The following is a 16,906-nucleotide window of genomic DNA, read 5'->3' as shown; positions in this document are numbered from 1 at the left end:
CCCTCATTTCTATGGGGACAAGAACATATGTGAGGTGGTCCTGGATGCCATTCTCAAACAGTACTTCTCAGAATTTTTGCAGACAGCTCTTAGGATGAATAAGCACACAGTTAAATGTGATTATGATATTGTAGATGGCTGCACTAATGTGGTCGCTTCAGGTCCAGTCCAGTCAACAGATTTTGGCTATGTAGAAGCAAACAGGAGAAACTTATAAGAATCACCTGTCTTTTATAACGTGAATAAAAAGTTTAAACAACTAGATTTAACAAAGATTAAAAATACATGAATTGATGTATAAAGTTTCTGGTGGTAAAAATAAAAACTGCAAGCATTGTTACATTAATACAACCTAGTTAATGGTAAGATTCTTATTCTTATTGAATATATAATTTGCATCACTATTACAAAGTCTGTTAGAATGTTCCTATTCTATGCAAAATATCTAAAGGAGCTACACTTCAACTGAGGTAGTTTTACAAAGAAAGAGCAAGTTAAGAAGACCTTGCAGAAATAAAAAGGAAAAATAAATATATGCAAGATGAATGGTAATAAATTATTGGCATCTACACAGAAGATAAAATAGAGTGTAATGTAAAAGAATTTGTTTTAGTAATATAGGAAATGTAATAATAATCAATGATTCATACTTAGTAGTTATATGAAGCTGTGCTATTACCATTAGAATAGTCTGTATGGAGTTTTATTTTTGCAATGTTTGTGAACAGTCTGTATTAAGCACATTTTAATGTAGTCACTACACGTCCCCTTTAATGATCTGGTTATTCACTAATTCTTGCTACAAATAATATAGATAACAATGTATTCAGACATTTAATTCTATAAAAATAAATCCAGTCCAACATTATCTATTTATCTTCTAAAATGTACTTTAATGTATTTCACTGAGGTAATTGTGAAACCCCTTAATGTTAAACTAAGAGAAATCATTGTGACCTTTACTTGTACATTTAGTTTTTACTTGATTAGAATGATATAGATGAGCAAAAGGTTAAAGTGTTGAAGAACAACTATGTTCAAGCAATCATTTATAAACTTTTTATATACGCATTATACTGTTCCAAAGATTTTTACACAAGTTGTTGGTTAACTAACATGTTTTAAATGCAAAATGAGAGCTTTACAGTTGGACTAACATAAACTCTAACAAGGTATAAATGTCTGAACCACACTATAGGGTCCTTTGATGTTCATTACTGTTGTTCAAAATATTTTCTAATATGTCTGCATGAACCCTTTGGAATATATATACCATAAAGTGGGTGCCCAACATCCTTTTTACCTGTTTATTTTTTGGATGATGTAATTAAAGTACTAATTCTTATTGATTCAATCTAATAGATAAAGATTTTTAAACTCATTAGACTTCATTTACTATTTCATGTTAAAGATTTCTTCAGTTCCTTAATAGATCAGAGTCAGCTCTATTAGGGTGTCATGGTGTTAAATTATTTATATTTTTTGGTACTCTCCTTTCTCGTTAAGACATAACCCAATATACATGAATTCAAACTTACCCTACATCACTTGTCTCAGCAAAATTCACCTAAGATATTGTATACTTCTTATTTTTTTAACCATTGTTAAAGAATTAAGACTTAAACTGATAGTTTAAAATAGGAATCTCAACATCCTGTGTTATATTTGTAACTTGAGATGCTAATACATATGTTTCTCCCTTTTCCTCACTGCATTTTAACAACTTAGTGGAAACTGTTCAATCAATTGTATGTTTACAGCACAATGCTCTTTACTAGTACATTTTAGAGCTGGTATGTATGCTTATGATGGTTTGGGAAAGCAGTTTGACTGATTTTATCTTACCTTACAAACCAGGATTTTTTTTTATTCCATGTATGTGTTGGGGAAATACACTATTTGTTTCTTTATTTTTAATATGATCATTCTCTTGTTTCTTTCTACACTCGGGCCTGATTATAAAATATTTCACATCATATTCACAGTCATGATTCTTGTAAACATGTCACACAAATTAAAGTTTGGAAGGCTCACATTTTCATTGTATGTGTTGAAATAATAAAATCAATTACTACTGACTATTAGATAAACTACTCCTATAACTCACCATGTGTTTGTCCTTATCCTCACTCAATATAAATGGCATTAATAATTCAAAGAAGAGGTCAAACATTTTAAGACAACTTAAACAAACCACAGATATTACTCTTACAGGAAACTCATTTTAAAAATACAGAGAAAGATGTTTGGAAACCAAACACTTATATGATACTAGCTCATGCTTCATTTAAATCAAAAAGGAGAGGAGTGATGATCTTATGGAATAATAATATTATCTACCCTCAAATATTATATAAGCATGAAGACTCTGAGGGACTACTAGCTATCACTATCCTAAAATGTAACCATAAAACTTGGATGATTGCTAACCCTTATTGGTTCCCAGGATTGGGTGCCTCAGCTGCCAAACAACATCTCAATTTTATTGATGGTATATCAAAGGGGAATTTTATTCTAGGAGGTGATTTTAACTGTTTATTTGACAATTCAAATACAAGAAGTAGTTGCCCATTTAGACTTATATCCACTGCTAAAATTCTCAAGAAATGGATAAATTCTCATAATCTGTATGATACATATAACTCTAAATAACAAATCACTCTGTTATACACACACTAATCATAGATTTAAAAGTCAAACCAGAATAAAGACTTCAAACCATGGTTATTATCAGAATTAAACTTCTCCTTAAAGACAAACAGTAACTCTGAAACAAACATTATTACACTCTGAGATGCTCTAAAAGCATATATGTATGAGAAAACTATAGTCTAGTATAAAAAACATTAATGAATGGGAGTCAGAACTACAGAACTTACAATCTCAATGAGTTTCTTTGAGATCTATATCACCACAATCAAACTCAAATAACAAAAATAAATAGATGCATTAAACAAGAAATATCTAGGTATTTTGGCACACAAAACAAACTTAGCATTAGAAAAAAATGAAATTATAGGTTCATACGTTTACAGGTAGGTACTAGGCTATCGGCCCAAGGGCCTAAGTAAGCCTAGCCAACAAGGTTCTCTGGCTTACGCCACCCAAGAAAGTTAATTTCCTGTGCCCCTGTGGAGTGGAGCCACAGAAGTGATCCCCGGGGTGTATTTCCTATTTCCCATCCACTCATCAAGATTTTTCTTGAAGAGTGCTAATGAGGAACTTTACTTGACATAGATGGGTAGCTTCTTGTAGTGTATAGGAAGTCCCTGGGACAGGAATCTATCCCTCCAGCATGTCCTGTATATTGTGGTGACAAGGTTTAGGTCCCTAAAGTGTGTAGCTCGGAGGGATTGGGATTTCTTTAGGTATAGCATGTCCAACACCTCTGGCTTTAACATAGCTTTATATGTTAGGCAGAGATCTCCTCGGAGTAGGAGATATGCTACAGAGTAAAGCTGGAGTTTTTTGAGACAGTCAGTATAGGTCATCTCTTTAAGGCCAGTAATCCTCTTTGTGCGGTAGTTCTGTGGCCTTTCCAGCTGCTGCAGATGTCTTGTGAGGTATATTTCAAAAGGGATGTTGTACTCTATAATGGGTCTAATGAGTGCCGAGTAGAGGGGAACAATGATCTCTTTTTTACTGGATGAGAATCCTTTTGTGATGAGGTGTGCCACATAGAAGGATTTCCTGACTACTGTGGCAATGTGATTATCAAAGGAGAGACTACTGTCCACCTGGGTCAAAAGGTCTCTTATCACACATTTGACATTAAGTAGACTGCCATTTATGGGGTTTATGTTATAACACTGAAAACAGTGAACGGTGTTACATCGACACATTCAATGAACGCTGAAAATGTCGAAACAACAGAACAGCGATTTCTTTCCTAGGGAAAGAAATCTCTGTTCCAACTGCCCAAAAAAAAAAACATTAAACACTTCCAAACACATACCCTAACCCTAATTATACCCCCCAAATAGCAGTAAACAACTAAATACACATATACACGTAAACCAACCATACATCTAACAAAAGAAAAAACAGTAAACATTTTAAAACATATGCACTTACCTTAACCCACACCCTAACCCTAAGGTTACTCTCGCACATGTACATAAACAGTTGCAAACACAAACACACTTACCTTAACCCTAATTCTACCCTGCCAAAACAAAAGTAAACAGCTAAAAACACATACACACGTAACTCAACCATACAGCCAACGCAAAATAAGAAACAGTAAACACTTTCATACATATGCACTTACCTTAACCCGCGCCCTAACCCTAAGGTCAGTAACTGTTGCACAATCACGCTTGGAAGCTATACCGGACAAGGGACCACACTACACTCCAGAGCAAGCAAAGCAATAAAGCGGTCAAGCGACTTCTTTCCCAGGGAAAGAATTCGCTGAACAGCCGCTTCGCTGTTTTGTCTGTTTGCCTTACATGTGTAGACGAAAATGCATTCAACAAAATGTGTTTTCATCATTTTAATATGAACCCCATTTATGTGGTAGTTCATGGGTACAGAGTTTTTACCAAAGGGGATAACAATGCACTTTTTTGCATTGAGCTTGAGGTCATGCCTCAGACACCAGGCATCTTTGTCAGTGAGGCCCTTCTGTGGGATGTCCGCATCATTTGGGGACTCGACTATGGCTCCTAGTTTGCAGTCATCTGCAAACTTCATTAGCCAGAGGTCTTCTATGTTAGCATGTACTTCAGAAAAGTAGATATCAAACAGGAGAGGTCCCAGGACTGAACCCTGTGCTACTCCACTTGTCACTGGTTTGAAGTCAGATTTGGAGTATGCAACTTTTACAGTGTGGGTTCTGTCAGTGAGCCAGTTGGCAACCCATCTTGTGACATAGAGATTTATACCTAGTTTAGTGAGTTTAGCGATAATTCCAGAATGGGGGATGGTGTTGAAAGCCTTGGTGAGGTCAAGATAGGCTATGTGAACCACCTTACCCTCATCTACGGCTTTGGTGACTGCCTCAAAGAAGTCGCTCAGGTTCAGAAGGCATTTTCTGCCTTTCACAAACCCGAACTGGGTGGGGTCCAGAGTTTGGAGGTTACCAATGTCTTTGTTTATGAGTTCCATATGATACGTTCCATGGCCTTGCAGACCAGGCTCATCAGGCTAATAGGGGGATAGTTCCCAGGATCAGTGGTGGCTCCCCTTTTGTGGAGTGGGATAACTGTTGCTGTGTGCCATTCATTGGGCACAAAGCCTGGCATGATACTATGGTTGACCATGGTGCTTAGGTGGGGAGCCACCTCATTCTGAAGTCTGTGTAAAACGCAGCCTGGGATGTTGTCCAGTCCCATGGATGCTGTGTTTTTGGTTTTAGAGAGTGCAGCTTTTACCTGCATAGATGTGATTACAGGGAATCTGCATTCTTCCTGTATAGATATGGGCCCTTTAGGGGGTGAGGAGGAGTAAAGTTAGCACTGAACCTACCTGCCAGGATGTTGGCAATATCAGTTGGTTCTGTAATTTTCATGTTGTTGTGCTGTAACTCAGACCAGATCTGGGTGCTGCCATTGAGATTCTTGACACAGCTATTGAATGCTTTGTGGTTGCCCTTAGAATCAGTGGTGATTTTGTTTTCATAGTTAGCTTTGTAGGATCTTATAAGAGATCTCAGCTTCTTACCGAGGCTGACCAGGGAGCTCCTCCACTCATGGGATTTTACTCTCTTTTCCAACAATTTCTTCCTTCTTTTGTAGAGTTTGTTTATGGCAGAGGATCACCACATTGGCTTCCTTTTTTTGGAGGATAGCATCCTGGTTCTGTTTGGGATAGCATAATCCATGCACTCGTGTAAGTACTTATACAGTGCATTTGTATAGGATTTAGCAGTCGTAATTGTATTGTCCATTTGCATGGGTGTCATGACGTTCGCCACTTCTGTCTTAAGAAGCATGAAGTTGGCTTTGGAGAAATTTTTTACTGTGGTTTCCTTAATGGTGGGTGGGGGCGGGATGCAGATATCTAGGGTGATTAGCTTATGGTCAGATCTGACCGAGGAGTTGACTTCAGGTGTGGAACACCGGTCACTCATGTTGGTAATGACTAAGTCTAGGATATTGTTTCCCCTGGTGAGAGTTTATGCTGTTACTCCCAAACACATGCACAATTTGTCATTAAGAGCAAAATTACATTCCAAGGCAAATAATATCTTAAAATTACTACATGAAGGTACTAACAAAATAATTTCGGATATTGGAGATATATTAGAAGCCTTTAGATATCATTTCACCAAACATTACAACTCCAATAATATAAACAAAAACATTACAGCCCAAGAATTAATCACTTTAAATGTGAAGGCCATCCCAGAAAATCTTAATACAACTCTCGAGAAATGAATAGCTCTAAATGAAATAAAAAATAAAATCAAAAACCTTAAACCTAACAAGGCTCCCATTATAGATGGCATTATAGCAGAGATTTAGGTTCATAGGTTCATACTAGGCTATCTGCCCTAGGGCATTTATAAGCCTAGCCAGAGTGTGTTTGGCTTTCGCCACCCATTTTAAATTAATTTTGCTATGCATTTTTTGAGGTTAGTATACTGTGCCTCTGTCGAACAGTGACACAGAAGTGATAGCCGGGGTAAACCTACGATCTCCCATCCACTCATCAAGATTCCTCTTGAAGAGAGTTAATGTGGGACTCTGCCTAACCTGGACTGGGATTTTATTCCAGAGTGAAGGGAGCCTCTGGGTTATGAATCTGTCCCTCCAGCATGTCCTATTTATTTCAGTGCTGAGGTTCAAGTCTCTCGAGCACGTAGCTCAATGGGATTTGGATTTTCTGAGGTGCAGCATGTCCATTAATTCTGGGTTGGACATGGCTTTATACGTCAGGCACAGATTGCCTCTGAGCAGGCGGTATGCCACTGAGTAGAGCTGGAGTTTCTTTAACCGGGCAGCATATGGCATCTCTTTGAGCCCTTTGATCCTCTTGGTGAGGTACTTTTGGGGTCTTTCCAGTTGCTGCAGGTGTCTGGTAAGGTACATCCCAAAAGGGCATTGTACTCAATTATGGGCCTGATGAGGGATGAGTAAAGAGGCACGATGACCTCCCTGATCTAGATGTGAATCCCTTCATGATTAGGTGGGCTATATAAAATGTTTTTCTAACCACTTTGGCCATGTGGTTGTCAAATGAGAGATTGTTATCAACTTGGGTCCCCAGGTCCCTAATGACTTCTTCTGTACTTAGTGGATTACCACCTATGTGGCAATTTGTGGGCACTTTGTTTTTGCCAAAGGATGACTATACACTTTTTGGCGCTTAGCTTGAGGCCATGGCTCTGGCACCAGTTGTCTGTTTCTATGAGGCCCTTTGGAGGATGCTTGTGTCGGCTGGAGAGTTGATTATGGCACCCAGTTTGCAGTCATCTGTGAACTTGGTCAGCCACAGTCCTTCTGTGTTGGCCTGTACCGAGAAATATATACCGAACAAGAGAGGTCCCAGGACTGAGCCTTGTGGGACGCCACTTGTAACTGGTTTGGAGTCTGACATGGCTCCAGCAATTCTAACCATGTGGGTTCTGTCCTTGAGCCAGTTTGCAACCCATCTAGTGACATAGGGTTTATATTTAAGCTGGTGAGCTTATCTATAATGCCCGAGTGGGGTATTGTATTGAAGGCTTTTGCGAGGTCCAGGTAGGCTGTGTGGACCACCTTTCTCTCGCCATTGGCCTTGGTGACTGTTTCAAAGAAATCAACCAGGTTTAAGAGGCAGGATCTGCCCTTAACAAAGCCAAACTGGGTAGGATCCAGTGTCTGTAGGTCCCCAATATCTTTATTTATGAGGTCCATGATGATCCTTTCCATAGCTTTGCAGACCAAGCTAGTCAGGCTTATGGGGCGATAGTTTCCAGGATCCGCTGAGGCACCACCTTTGTGGAGAGGGACCACTGTTGCTGCACGCCACTCTTTGGGTACATATCCTGTAGTAAGGCTAAGATTGAACAGTAGTTTTATGTTTGGGTTTAGCTCTTCTTGAGTTCATGTAGGACGAGCCCAGACACCATCTGGTCCCATTGATGCTGTGTTTTTGCTTTGGAGAGGGAGGCTCTTACCTGAGCATCTGAGATGTCAGGGGCAGCACTCTGTTGGGATAGATATTTGCCCTTTGGTGGGGAGAGGGGGAGAAATTTGCACTGAACCTGTCAGCTAGGATGTTGGCAATGTCTGTGGGCTCAGTGTATTTTTGTCATTTTGGACTAATTCTGAGCATATCTGGGAATTCCCACCCAGGTTCCTAACATAACTAAAGAAAGCCTTGTGATTATCCTTAGTGTCCTGTGCAATTTTTCTCTCAAGCTGGCCTTAGACGATTTTATGAGTGCCCGTAGTTTTTGCTAATACTGATCAGAGATGCCTTCCCTTTTGGGATTTTGCTCTATCATGTAGTAGCTTCCTCCTTCTATTGTATAGTTTGTTTATGGCTGGGGTCCACCAGACAGGACGCCTGCCTTTGGAGGATTGGGTCTTGGTTTTATTTGGGATTGTGATGATCCATGCATTCCTGAAGGTGTTCATAGAATGCGCTTATAAAGGATTCTGTCTGGGCCATATTTTCCACAGGCCCGGGCTTTGAAGGATTTCACTGGTTTTGAGGCGTGAAATTTGCTTTAGAGAAGTTTTTCACTATGGTTTTCTGGGCAGGTGGGGTCGGATGTGAATATCCAGTGAGATTAGTTTATGGTCTGATCTTACCAGTGAGGGATACACTTCTGGTCTGGAGCATAGTGTCCCCATGTTGGTGATGATCAGGTCCAGTATGTTTTCCCTCTTGTGGGAGTGGTAACAAGTTGTTCCATAGCATTTGAGTTTATAAATTCTAGGAACCTTTGGCTAGGGTGTTGAGCTAGAGTAATGCTCCCAGTCTATGTTTGGGTAGTTGAAGTCACCCAATATAATGGTGTTTGGAGAGACCTTCATATTTTCCAGTATTCTCAGGAAGGCCAAGTGGGGTTCCTGTGTTTGGGAGGGTGGTCTGTAGCAGGCTATAAACTGGAAGGCAGTTTTACCCACAGTTAGTTGCACATGGATAGTCTCTGATGCTTCGTGCTGTGCCACCAACCTGGAGGTGTGGGTATCTTTGACAATATTGATACCCCCTCCTTTTGTGGTTCGGTCCAAGTTTTGGGGCAAAAGTATGGTATGAGGTATAACCTGGTAGTGCCGGGTGCTCTCGAGCCTTGAACCAGGTTTCTGTTACTGCACAGATATCGATGTTCTCCATGCTAAGGAGAGTTTCGAGTGGTGCATCTTGAGGTTTAGTTTTACCCACAGTTAGTTGCACATGGATAGTCTCTGATGCTTCGTGCTGTGCCACCAACCTGGAGGTGTGGGTATCTTTGACGAATATTGATACCCCCTCCTTTTGTGGTTCGTCCAAGTTTTGGGGCGAAGTATGGTATGAGGTATAACCTGGTAGTGCCGGGTGCTCTCGGGAGCCTTGAACCAGGTTTCTGTTACTGCACAGATATCGATGTTCTCCATGCTAAGGAGAGTTTCGAGTGGTGCATCTTGAGGTTTAGACTTCTGGCTGAGTTGCATTACTCTTAGTTTCTTATCCCTTGTGATACCTATGGAGGTGGGTTTGTCTTTGAGCCTTGCCTAAAAAGGCACTATGGGGTAGCAAGAGCCTTTGCCAATATCCAAAGCCCAGGGTGACAGGTGCAAGCCATCCCTAAGCATCGTGGCTTGTTGAGCATGTCATCCCAGGCTGACAGGCATTGATCCCTTTGAATGACACCAACACTTAAGCCAATTGTTGAAATTGATCATCTTGTCTTCATATTGTGGCATCATTCTTGGTGAGGGTAATATGCTACTCAAGGTCAGGGTCATACCGGCCTGGGCTACATGCTCAGAGAGCTCCTCTATGTCTCTTTTCATGTTGTCCAGGGAGGTACGTCTCAGGTCATTCACACCAGCATGGACAATGACTGAGTCATATTTGTACTTGCCTTGGAGTGACCTGAGTGCTTGTGTTATGTGGCGGATCCTAGCGCCCAACAGGCAGCTATTTATAAGCTTTTTCCGGATTTGATTATATCTTTACTTCATAACACCCTGGTTGAAGTACAAACTAAAAATTTGATCCCTCCTTCTTGGAGATACTCCTTGATTACCCCATTTTTATATGACAAAGATCCAAAGCTATGTAAATCATATAGACCAATATCCTTATTAAACAATGACTAAAAAATCTTTATGTCTATATTTGTGGACAAAATAAAGGTTCCACTTTCACAATTAGTTTGTAATGATCAAACTGGGTTTATTCATAAAAGGCATACTCATGATAATATCAAAAGAATATTAACATAATAGAATTCTTAAACAAAGAAACTGAAGAAGCTTTGCTGGTGAGTCCAGACATAGAAAAAGCATTTAAACTGGGATTTTTTTTGTTTGAAACACTAAAAGCATTTTTGTTTCCAGTGTTTTTCATCTCCATGATAAAGGTTATTTATAAAGATGACTTGGCTTATGTCAAATAAGGTCCCTTTACTTCAAAATGCTTCCCCATAACCAAAGGCACTAAACAAGGTTGCCTATTATCCCCAATATTATTTGCACTTGTCATAGAAATATTAGCATCATCAATAAGAAATAATCAAGAAATCAAAAGTATAAAGATTTATAATCAGTGCAATTCTAAAATAGCACTATTTGTGGATGATATTCTTCTTACCTTACCTAAGTCCAACACAGAATTATTAGAACTAGACACAATCGTAAATAAATTTAAAAAAATCAGGCCTCTACTTTAACAAGCAAATATCTAAGCATCTTATTTTTAGTGATAAAGGGAAATCTCAACTAGTTAACCAAAGTATCATTGGAGAACAAGTGAATACACTAAATTACTTAGGGATAATCTTATGCAAAAATTTAAGAAAAAAAAACAAGAAAACCAAATTATAAAAACATAATATCTCAGGTAAATACGTACATAAGCAGGTAGAGCAATAAATTTTTCTCATTCAAAGATAGACTGAAATTGTTAAAAAGGACTCTCCTTCACAAAATTTTATATATTGTTCTGGCTTTAGACACCCATCCTGGGAATGACTCATAAATAAAACTTTATTAAACTTCCTATGGTACCCGGACAAATATAGGATTGTGTATACACTCCATATTAGATCTTGGAATGGTGGCAGCTTAAGATTCCCTGACTTGGAAACCTATATCAAAGCATCATTACTTAAAAGTACATTAAATTGGATTGATCCAAATTATAACTCAAATTGGAAAGATCTCCATATAGCTATACTACAGAATGAAAACTCATTGTCATGTAAAATTTCTTCCAAAACTCCCTCCAATAAGTTTTGGTTTCTTCTTAGTCACACTGTTCAATATAATATGACAAAATCCACAAAACTAAACCAGCAAAATAACATTATTAACAACTTTAGGAAAATAATATACTCGAATGCAGATGTCAAACCCTACTTTGACCTAAATGTTGTGTCTTTCGGCTTTTCCCAGTTAGGGGTGGCCACAGTGGAACTCCAGTCTGCTAATGATTGCAGTAGATTTTTACATGCCGAGTTGCCGGCCCTGATGCACAACCTTCAACAAAGGTACGCCCATTCACGCATGTCTCCACACAGAAGACGCTCTAGCTGTGAATCAAACAGGACAACGTCATACTGTTAGGCGACAACGCTACCGCAGCACCACCACCGCGGCCCTACTTTGACCTAAATAATCCCTTTTAAAATCACAAAAAAACTTTTCAGATAAGCTTCATATTATCATCTTTAATGAATGGGAAATTAAAAATTGCATTTGTTGGAAACAATGTATTAAAGATTTGAGAACTTTACAGCTTCAACAAATTATAAAAGACTATAACTTATCACCACAAGACTGGTTCTTACTACAAGGTGTAATTATTTATTCTCAAGACTTATCCAGAATTATTCAGAATGCATCATATTTAGATCATGCACACTTATATCTGAAATATTATTTAATGACCAAAAGTTTGACAGTTTAGTATCCAAATTTTGCAGTATTTTATTAAATTACAGGCCCATTTCAACAACTAAGCAATGGAACACAATGACTAAAGGCCTGCCACATAATCTCTCAGACAGGAAAACTTAAAATTCTATCTTCAGTAAAACTTAATTATCGGGGTCTATACTGGAATGTATTTACTTGGAAGTTTTTACACATTTTTAACTCCTGACAAAATTGCTAAATTCAAAAAATTGATTAATAATATCATTTGCTGGAGATGCATAACATCATGTAATGCAGATTGGATCCACATTTCTTATGATTGCTCTAACCTAAGGAACTTTTGGAGAGATTTGATGAATTTCTTTCAGCTTTATTTTCAAATAACTTCAATTTAACTAAAACTTTCAATTTTCTTAATGTTAATGAAAGCTTTCTTTGAATAAATCAAATTCATATTTATTATGGACAATATTAGTAGTAGCCAGGAAGTGTATTACAAGGAACTGGATCTCTAACACCTCTTCACGTTTTGGTGAATTTCACTCCTTACTAGAATGAGCCATAAACAAGGAAGTCAGAACTAAAGAACTTAGAATATATCCAAGGAGATTTACCAGTAATCTAAAGCAAAGGTTTCAAACCTAATTGAGACTTTCTGAACTGACTTTTAACTCTGTTTAATCATTATTTGTTTGTTTCACTGAAAGTTTTTTTTTAATATTTGTAATATTTAAACTTTTTTCAGGCCTCTGTAAATAATGGAAATAGTTGATTTAGTTCCATTGTTGTTAAATTTTGTTCATTATGGTCAATGCATTAAACAGTGCTTATTCTCTTTTTTCATCTTTAGCACTTAGCACAAGACATTTGGACAGCACTAATCAGAAGGGGGGTAGAATTACTACTTACAATATCAGAAAGTAGCTAGAATAACACGTTTTGTTTTCTCATGCATTTCCTAAAAGATATGAAGTCTAGCACACAAACATCACCATTATTTTGTGACTTCAACCCTCTATGATTTGCTGGAAATCCACATGGTGTATGAGAAACAGAACAAATGACAGGAGGCAAAAATCTGTACAGTCTGTTCTAGATAGTATCACAATACCTCTCAACCTCTTAGAAAAAGAAATCTGGACAGCACTAATCAGAAGAGATACAGAATTACAACATATGACCTTAGAAAATAGTTAGAATGACAGTTTTTGCTCTATCATGCATTTCCTTAAAGATTTAAAAGTTGCTAGAATAAAAGGCTTTGCATTACTATACATATTCTGAAAGACATGAAATCTGAAACTCAAATAGATATTTGCAGAATTCAATCCTTTGATTTGCCAGAAAAATGTAGCTTTTATGAGAAACAGACCAAAAATATCAATCAATAATCTGGACATTCTGAAAAAATCTGGACACGAGAGGTATGCCTGCCAGGGCCAGGAGAAAATCATGAAGTAGCATACCTCCCGACCTAGCAACATCAAAAATATGGACAAAGGCCCATGAAAAGTAGGTACAACTGGCCAAAAATCTGGATGTTAATTAACATAATATTTGCATACACAATCATGTAGCCCAGCCCACTCCTCTGGAATTGTGGGATACCAACATGAAGATTGAAGTCACTAAATAAGAATAAATAATGGCAGACATTTGAATGTCAGACTTCATATCCCTCAGAAAATACATAATAATGCAAAACCTGGTATTCTAGCAACTGAGTATAACATTCCTCATAATCAGGCACACTTGAGAGGTTTTATGGCGATTATAGCAGTTTTTGAAAAGCATACACATAACTGCAAATGTTAATACATTCTGAAGAAGACTGTGCTGCGTCATACATGTAAAGTTGATTCTACTTATTTAGTACAATGAGTGCACATGAACAAAACAATTTGCAAACTGGCAAGGATAGGAATGTTAATCCAGCTACTAGCCTTTCCCAAACTCTGAAATTGACATTTGTATCAACCAACACTCCAAACTAACTCTTCAGTATTGCAACATTCATGCACAGCTCTCAACCTTCCATCTGCTAAATATGGAACCCTGCATCTCATAATGTGGAACAAATGGGCAAAATGTGGAACACCTCCCAACAGCTTAATACCAACTTCACCTAGGAAGGTCACAGGATGGTTAACATGTGCTACCTACTTTATACTTATAAAATGTCCCTTGTCTGAATTAATGTGCTTCAGTACTATTTACCAGGGATATCAGTTAAAAAATATCCAACACTGAATGGACTTTCTAAGATCCACAGTGAGGAACGTTCCTCATAATGAAATACACTTGAGAGGTATGATCACGAATGTCACTACATCACCCCCCCAAAAAAAAATATTCATGTCTCCTGGGACAAACTGCATCCAATTCACTTCAGCCACATTATATGCATAACACATAAACTATACCTAACCTTGCTGAACAGTTTACATAAACTCCAGTGAAACATATGTGCACATAACAACCTACCTTCTTTACTCCAGCTATGCACAGCTGTGACAACAGGAAGAAAGCTGATAGCAATCATTTTAACACCATCAATTTGTTACAGCTTGATCAAGCATAAAATTAAAGTGAGAGTTCCGCACAAGCTGCCCGCAAGTTGGCAGCTGTAAATAACTGAAGTTTTTTTTATTTTTTGAAATCTCCGAGTCCCACACAGACAGTATGACAGGTGGTCATCACGCATGCCCCTGTATGCTGGTGATGCGTGGTGACATCATCCATAAATTTAAAGTAGCAATGTTACATATATAAAAAAATTGAAAAAAATTGAGAATTATGGGGCCACTCAAGAATTCGTGGCACTTCATTATTTTTTCCCCTCAAAACTGGTAAATACCAAGGTATTAAGTACAGTTGAGAGATATGTAAAGTAGTAAACAGAATATGAGACAAAATTAGGCAGTCTGCACAGTTTCACTTACCTCCCACTTAGTTCATAGGTTCATAGGTGTGCACTAGTGTATTGGCCCTAGAGCTTTTACAAGCCTAGCCCATAGAAGTGATATGGCATCGTGCTGCCTGACGTTAGTTCCCAGTGCCTCTATCAAGTAGAGCCACTGAAGTGATCCCCAGGGTGAACTTTCTATTACCCATCAACTCATCAAGATTTCTCTTGAAGAGGGCCAGTGAGGTGCTCTGATTGACATGTATGGGAAGTCTATTCCAAAGCATGGGCAGTCTCTAGGTGAGGAACCTGTCCCTCCAGCATGTTCTGTTCATTTTGGTAATGAGATTAAGGTCTCTGGAGCATGTGATGTGGAGGGATTGGGATTTCTTTAGCTGTAGCATTTCTAATAGAGCTGAGTCAGACATGGCTTTGTAAGTCAAGCAGAGATCGCCTCTGAGTAGACAGTATGAGACAGAGAATAGCTGGAGTTTTTGAGTCTGTCCATGTAGGACATGTGTTTAAGGCCTAGGATCCACTTTGTGAGGTACATTTAAAGCCTTTCCAGCTGTTGTACGTGTCTAGTGAGGTACATGCCAAATTGGGGCATTATACACAATGATTGGCCTAATGAGGAAGAGTGAGAGAGATAATGACCTCTGTCTTCCTGGATGCAAAACCCTTGGTAATGAGATGTGCCGCATAGAAGGACTTTCTGACCACAGTGGCAATGTGGTGGTTGAAGGAGAGATTGCTGTCAACCTGTGTCCCCATATCTCTTATAACGCCTTCCAGTATTGGTAGTGGCTCAATCGATGTGGTAATTAGTGGGAACTGAGTTTTCTCAAAGGGGATGAAGCTATTGGCTTTGGCACTAAGCTTAAGGCCATGGTTTCAACACTAGTCATTGGTCTCAGTGAGGCCTTTCTGTAGGATGTCTACATCACTTGGGGAGTTAATAATGGCCAATTTTCAACCCACCTAGTAATATAGGGGTTGATGCCTAGTTTGGTGAGTTTATCAATAATTCCTGAGTGGGGAATGGTATCAAAGGCCTTGGCAACCCTGGGACCTAAAGGGAGTAGGCTGTATGAACTGCCTTGCCCTCATCCACACCTCTGGTGACTGAATCAAAGAAGTCAACCAGGTTGAGTAGGCATGATCTACATTTCACAAAACCAAATTGAAGTGGGATCTAGAATTTGGAGATTCCCTATATCCTTGTTAATTAGGTCCATGATGATGCACTCCATAGCCTTACATATCAGACTCGTCAGGCTAATGAGGTGATAATTCCCAGGGTCTGTAGTCACTCCCCCTTTATGGAGAGGGATAACTGTAGAAGTGCACCATTTCGTAAGGACAAAGCCTGAGGTGAGGGTATGATTGAACAGGGCACATAGATGTGGTGCCAGTTCACCTTGTAGCTCATGTAGAACACATCCAGGGATATTGCCGGGTCCTATTCTTGGCCTTGGATAATGCAGCTTTAACCTGTGCTGCAGTAATACTGGGTTCCTGGTATTCCTCTGGTATTGTGACTGATCCTTTAGCGGGGGAGAGAGGGGTAAAGTTGGCACTGTGAATCTGTTGGCCAGTATGTTGGCAATATCTGTTGGCTCAGTGTAGGAGGTACCATTGTGCAGTAACTCAGAGCAAACCTGGGTATTGCCGTGGAGATTCTTGATATAACTATAGAAGGCTTGGTGGTTGTTTTTGGTGTCTGCCGCAATTCTGCCTTCATAGCTGGCTTTAGAGGTTTTGATGAGGGATCTCAACTTTTTGTTGAGGCTAATAAGGGAGTTTTTCCAGTCTTCGTACTTTACCTTATTCTGCAAAAATTTCTTCCGTCTGTTGTAGAGTTCATTAATGGCAGGGGACCACCAGATTGGCTTCCTTTTTTGGGGGGAAGAGCGTCTTGGTTCTGTTGGGTATGGCTAGTTCCATGCATTTATATACATGTTCGTACAGTGCATTGATG

Source organism: Protopterus annectens, chromosome 8.part0 (assembly GCF_019279795.1).
Source record: "Protopterus annectens isolate FY-2018-M chromosome 8.part0, PAN1.0, whole genome shotgun sequence".
Classification (NCBI taxonomy): Eukaryota; Metazoa; Chordata; order Ceratodontiformes; family Protopteridae; genus Protopterus; species Protopterus annectens.
Note: the sequence above shows the minus strand (reverse complement) of the source record.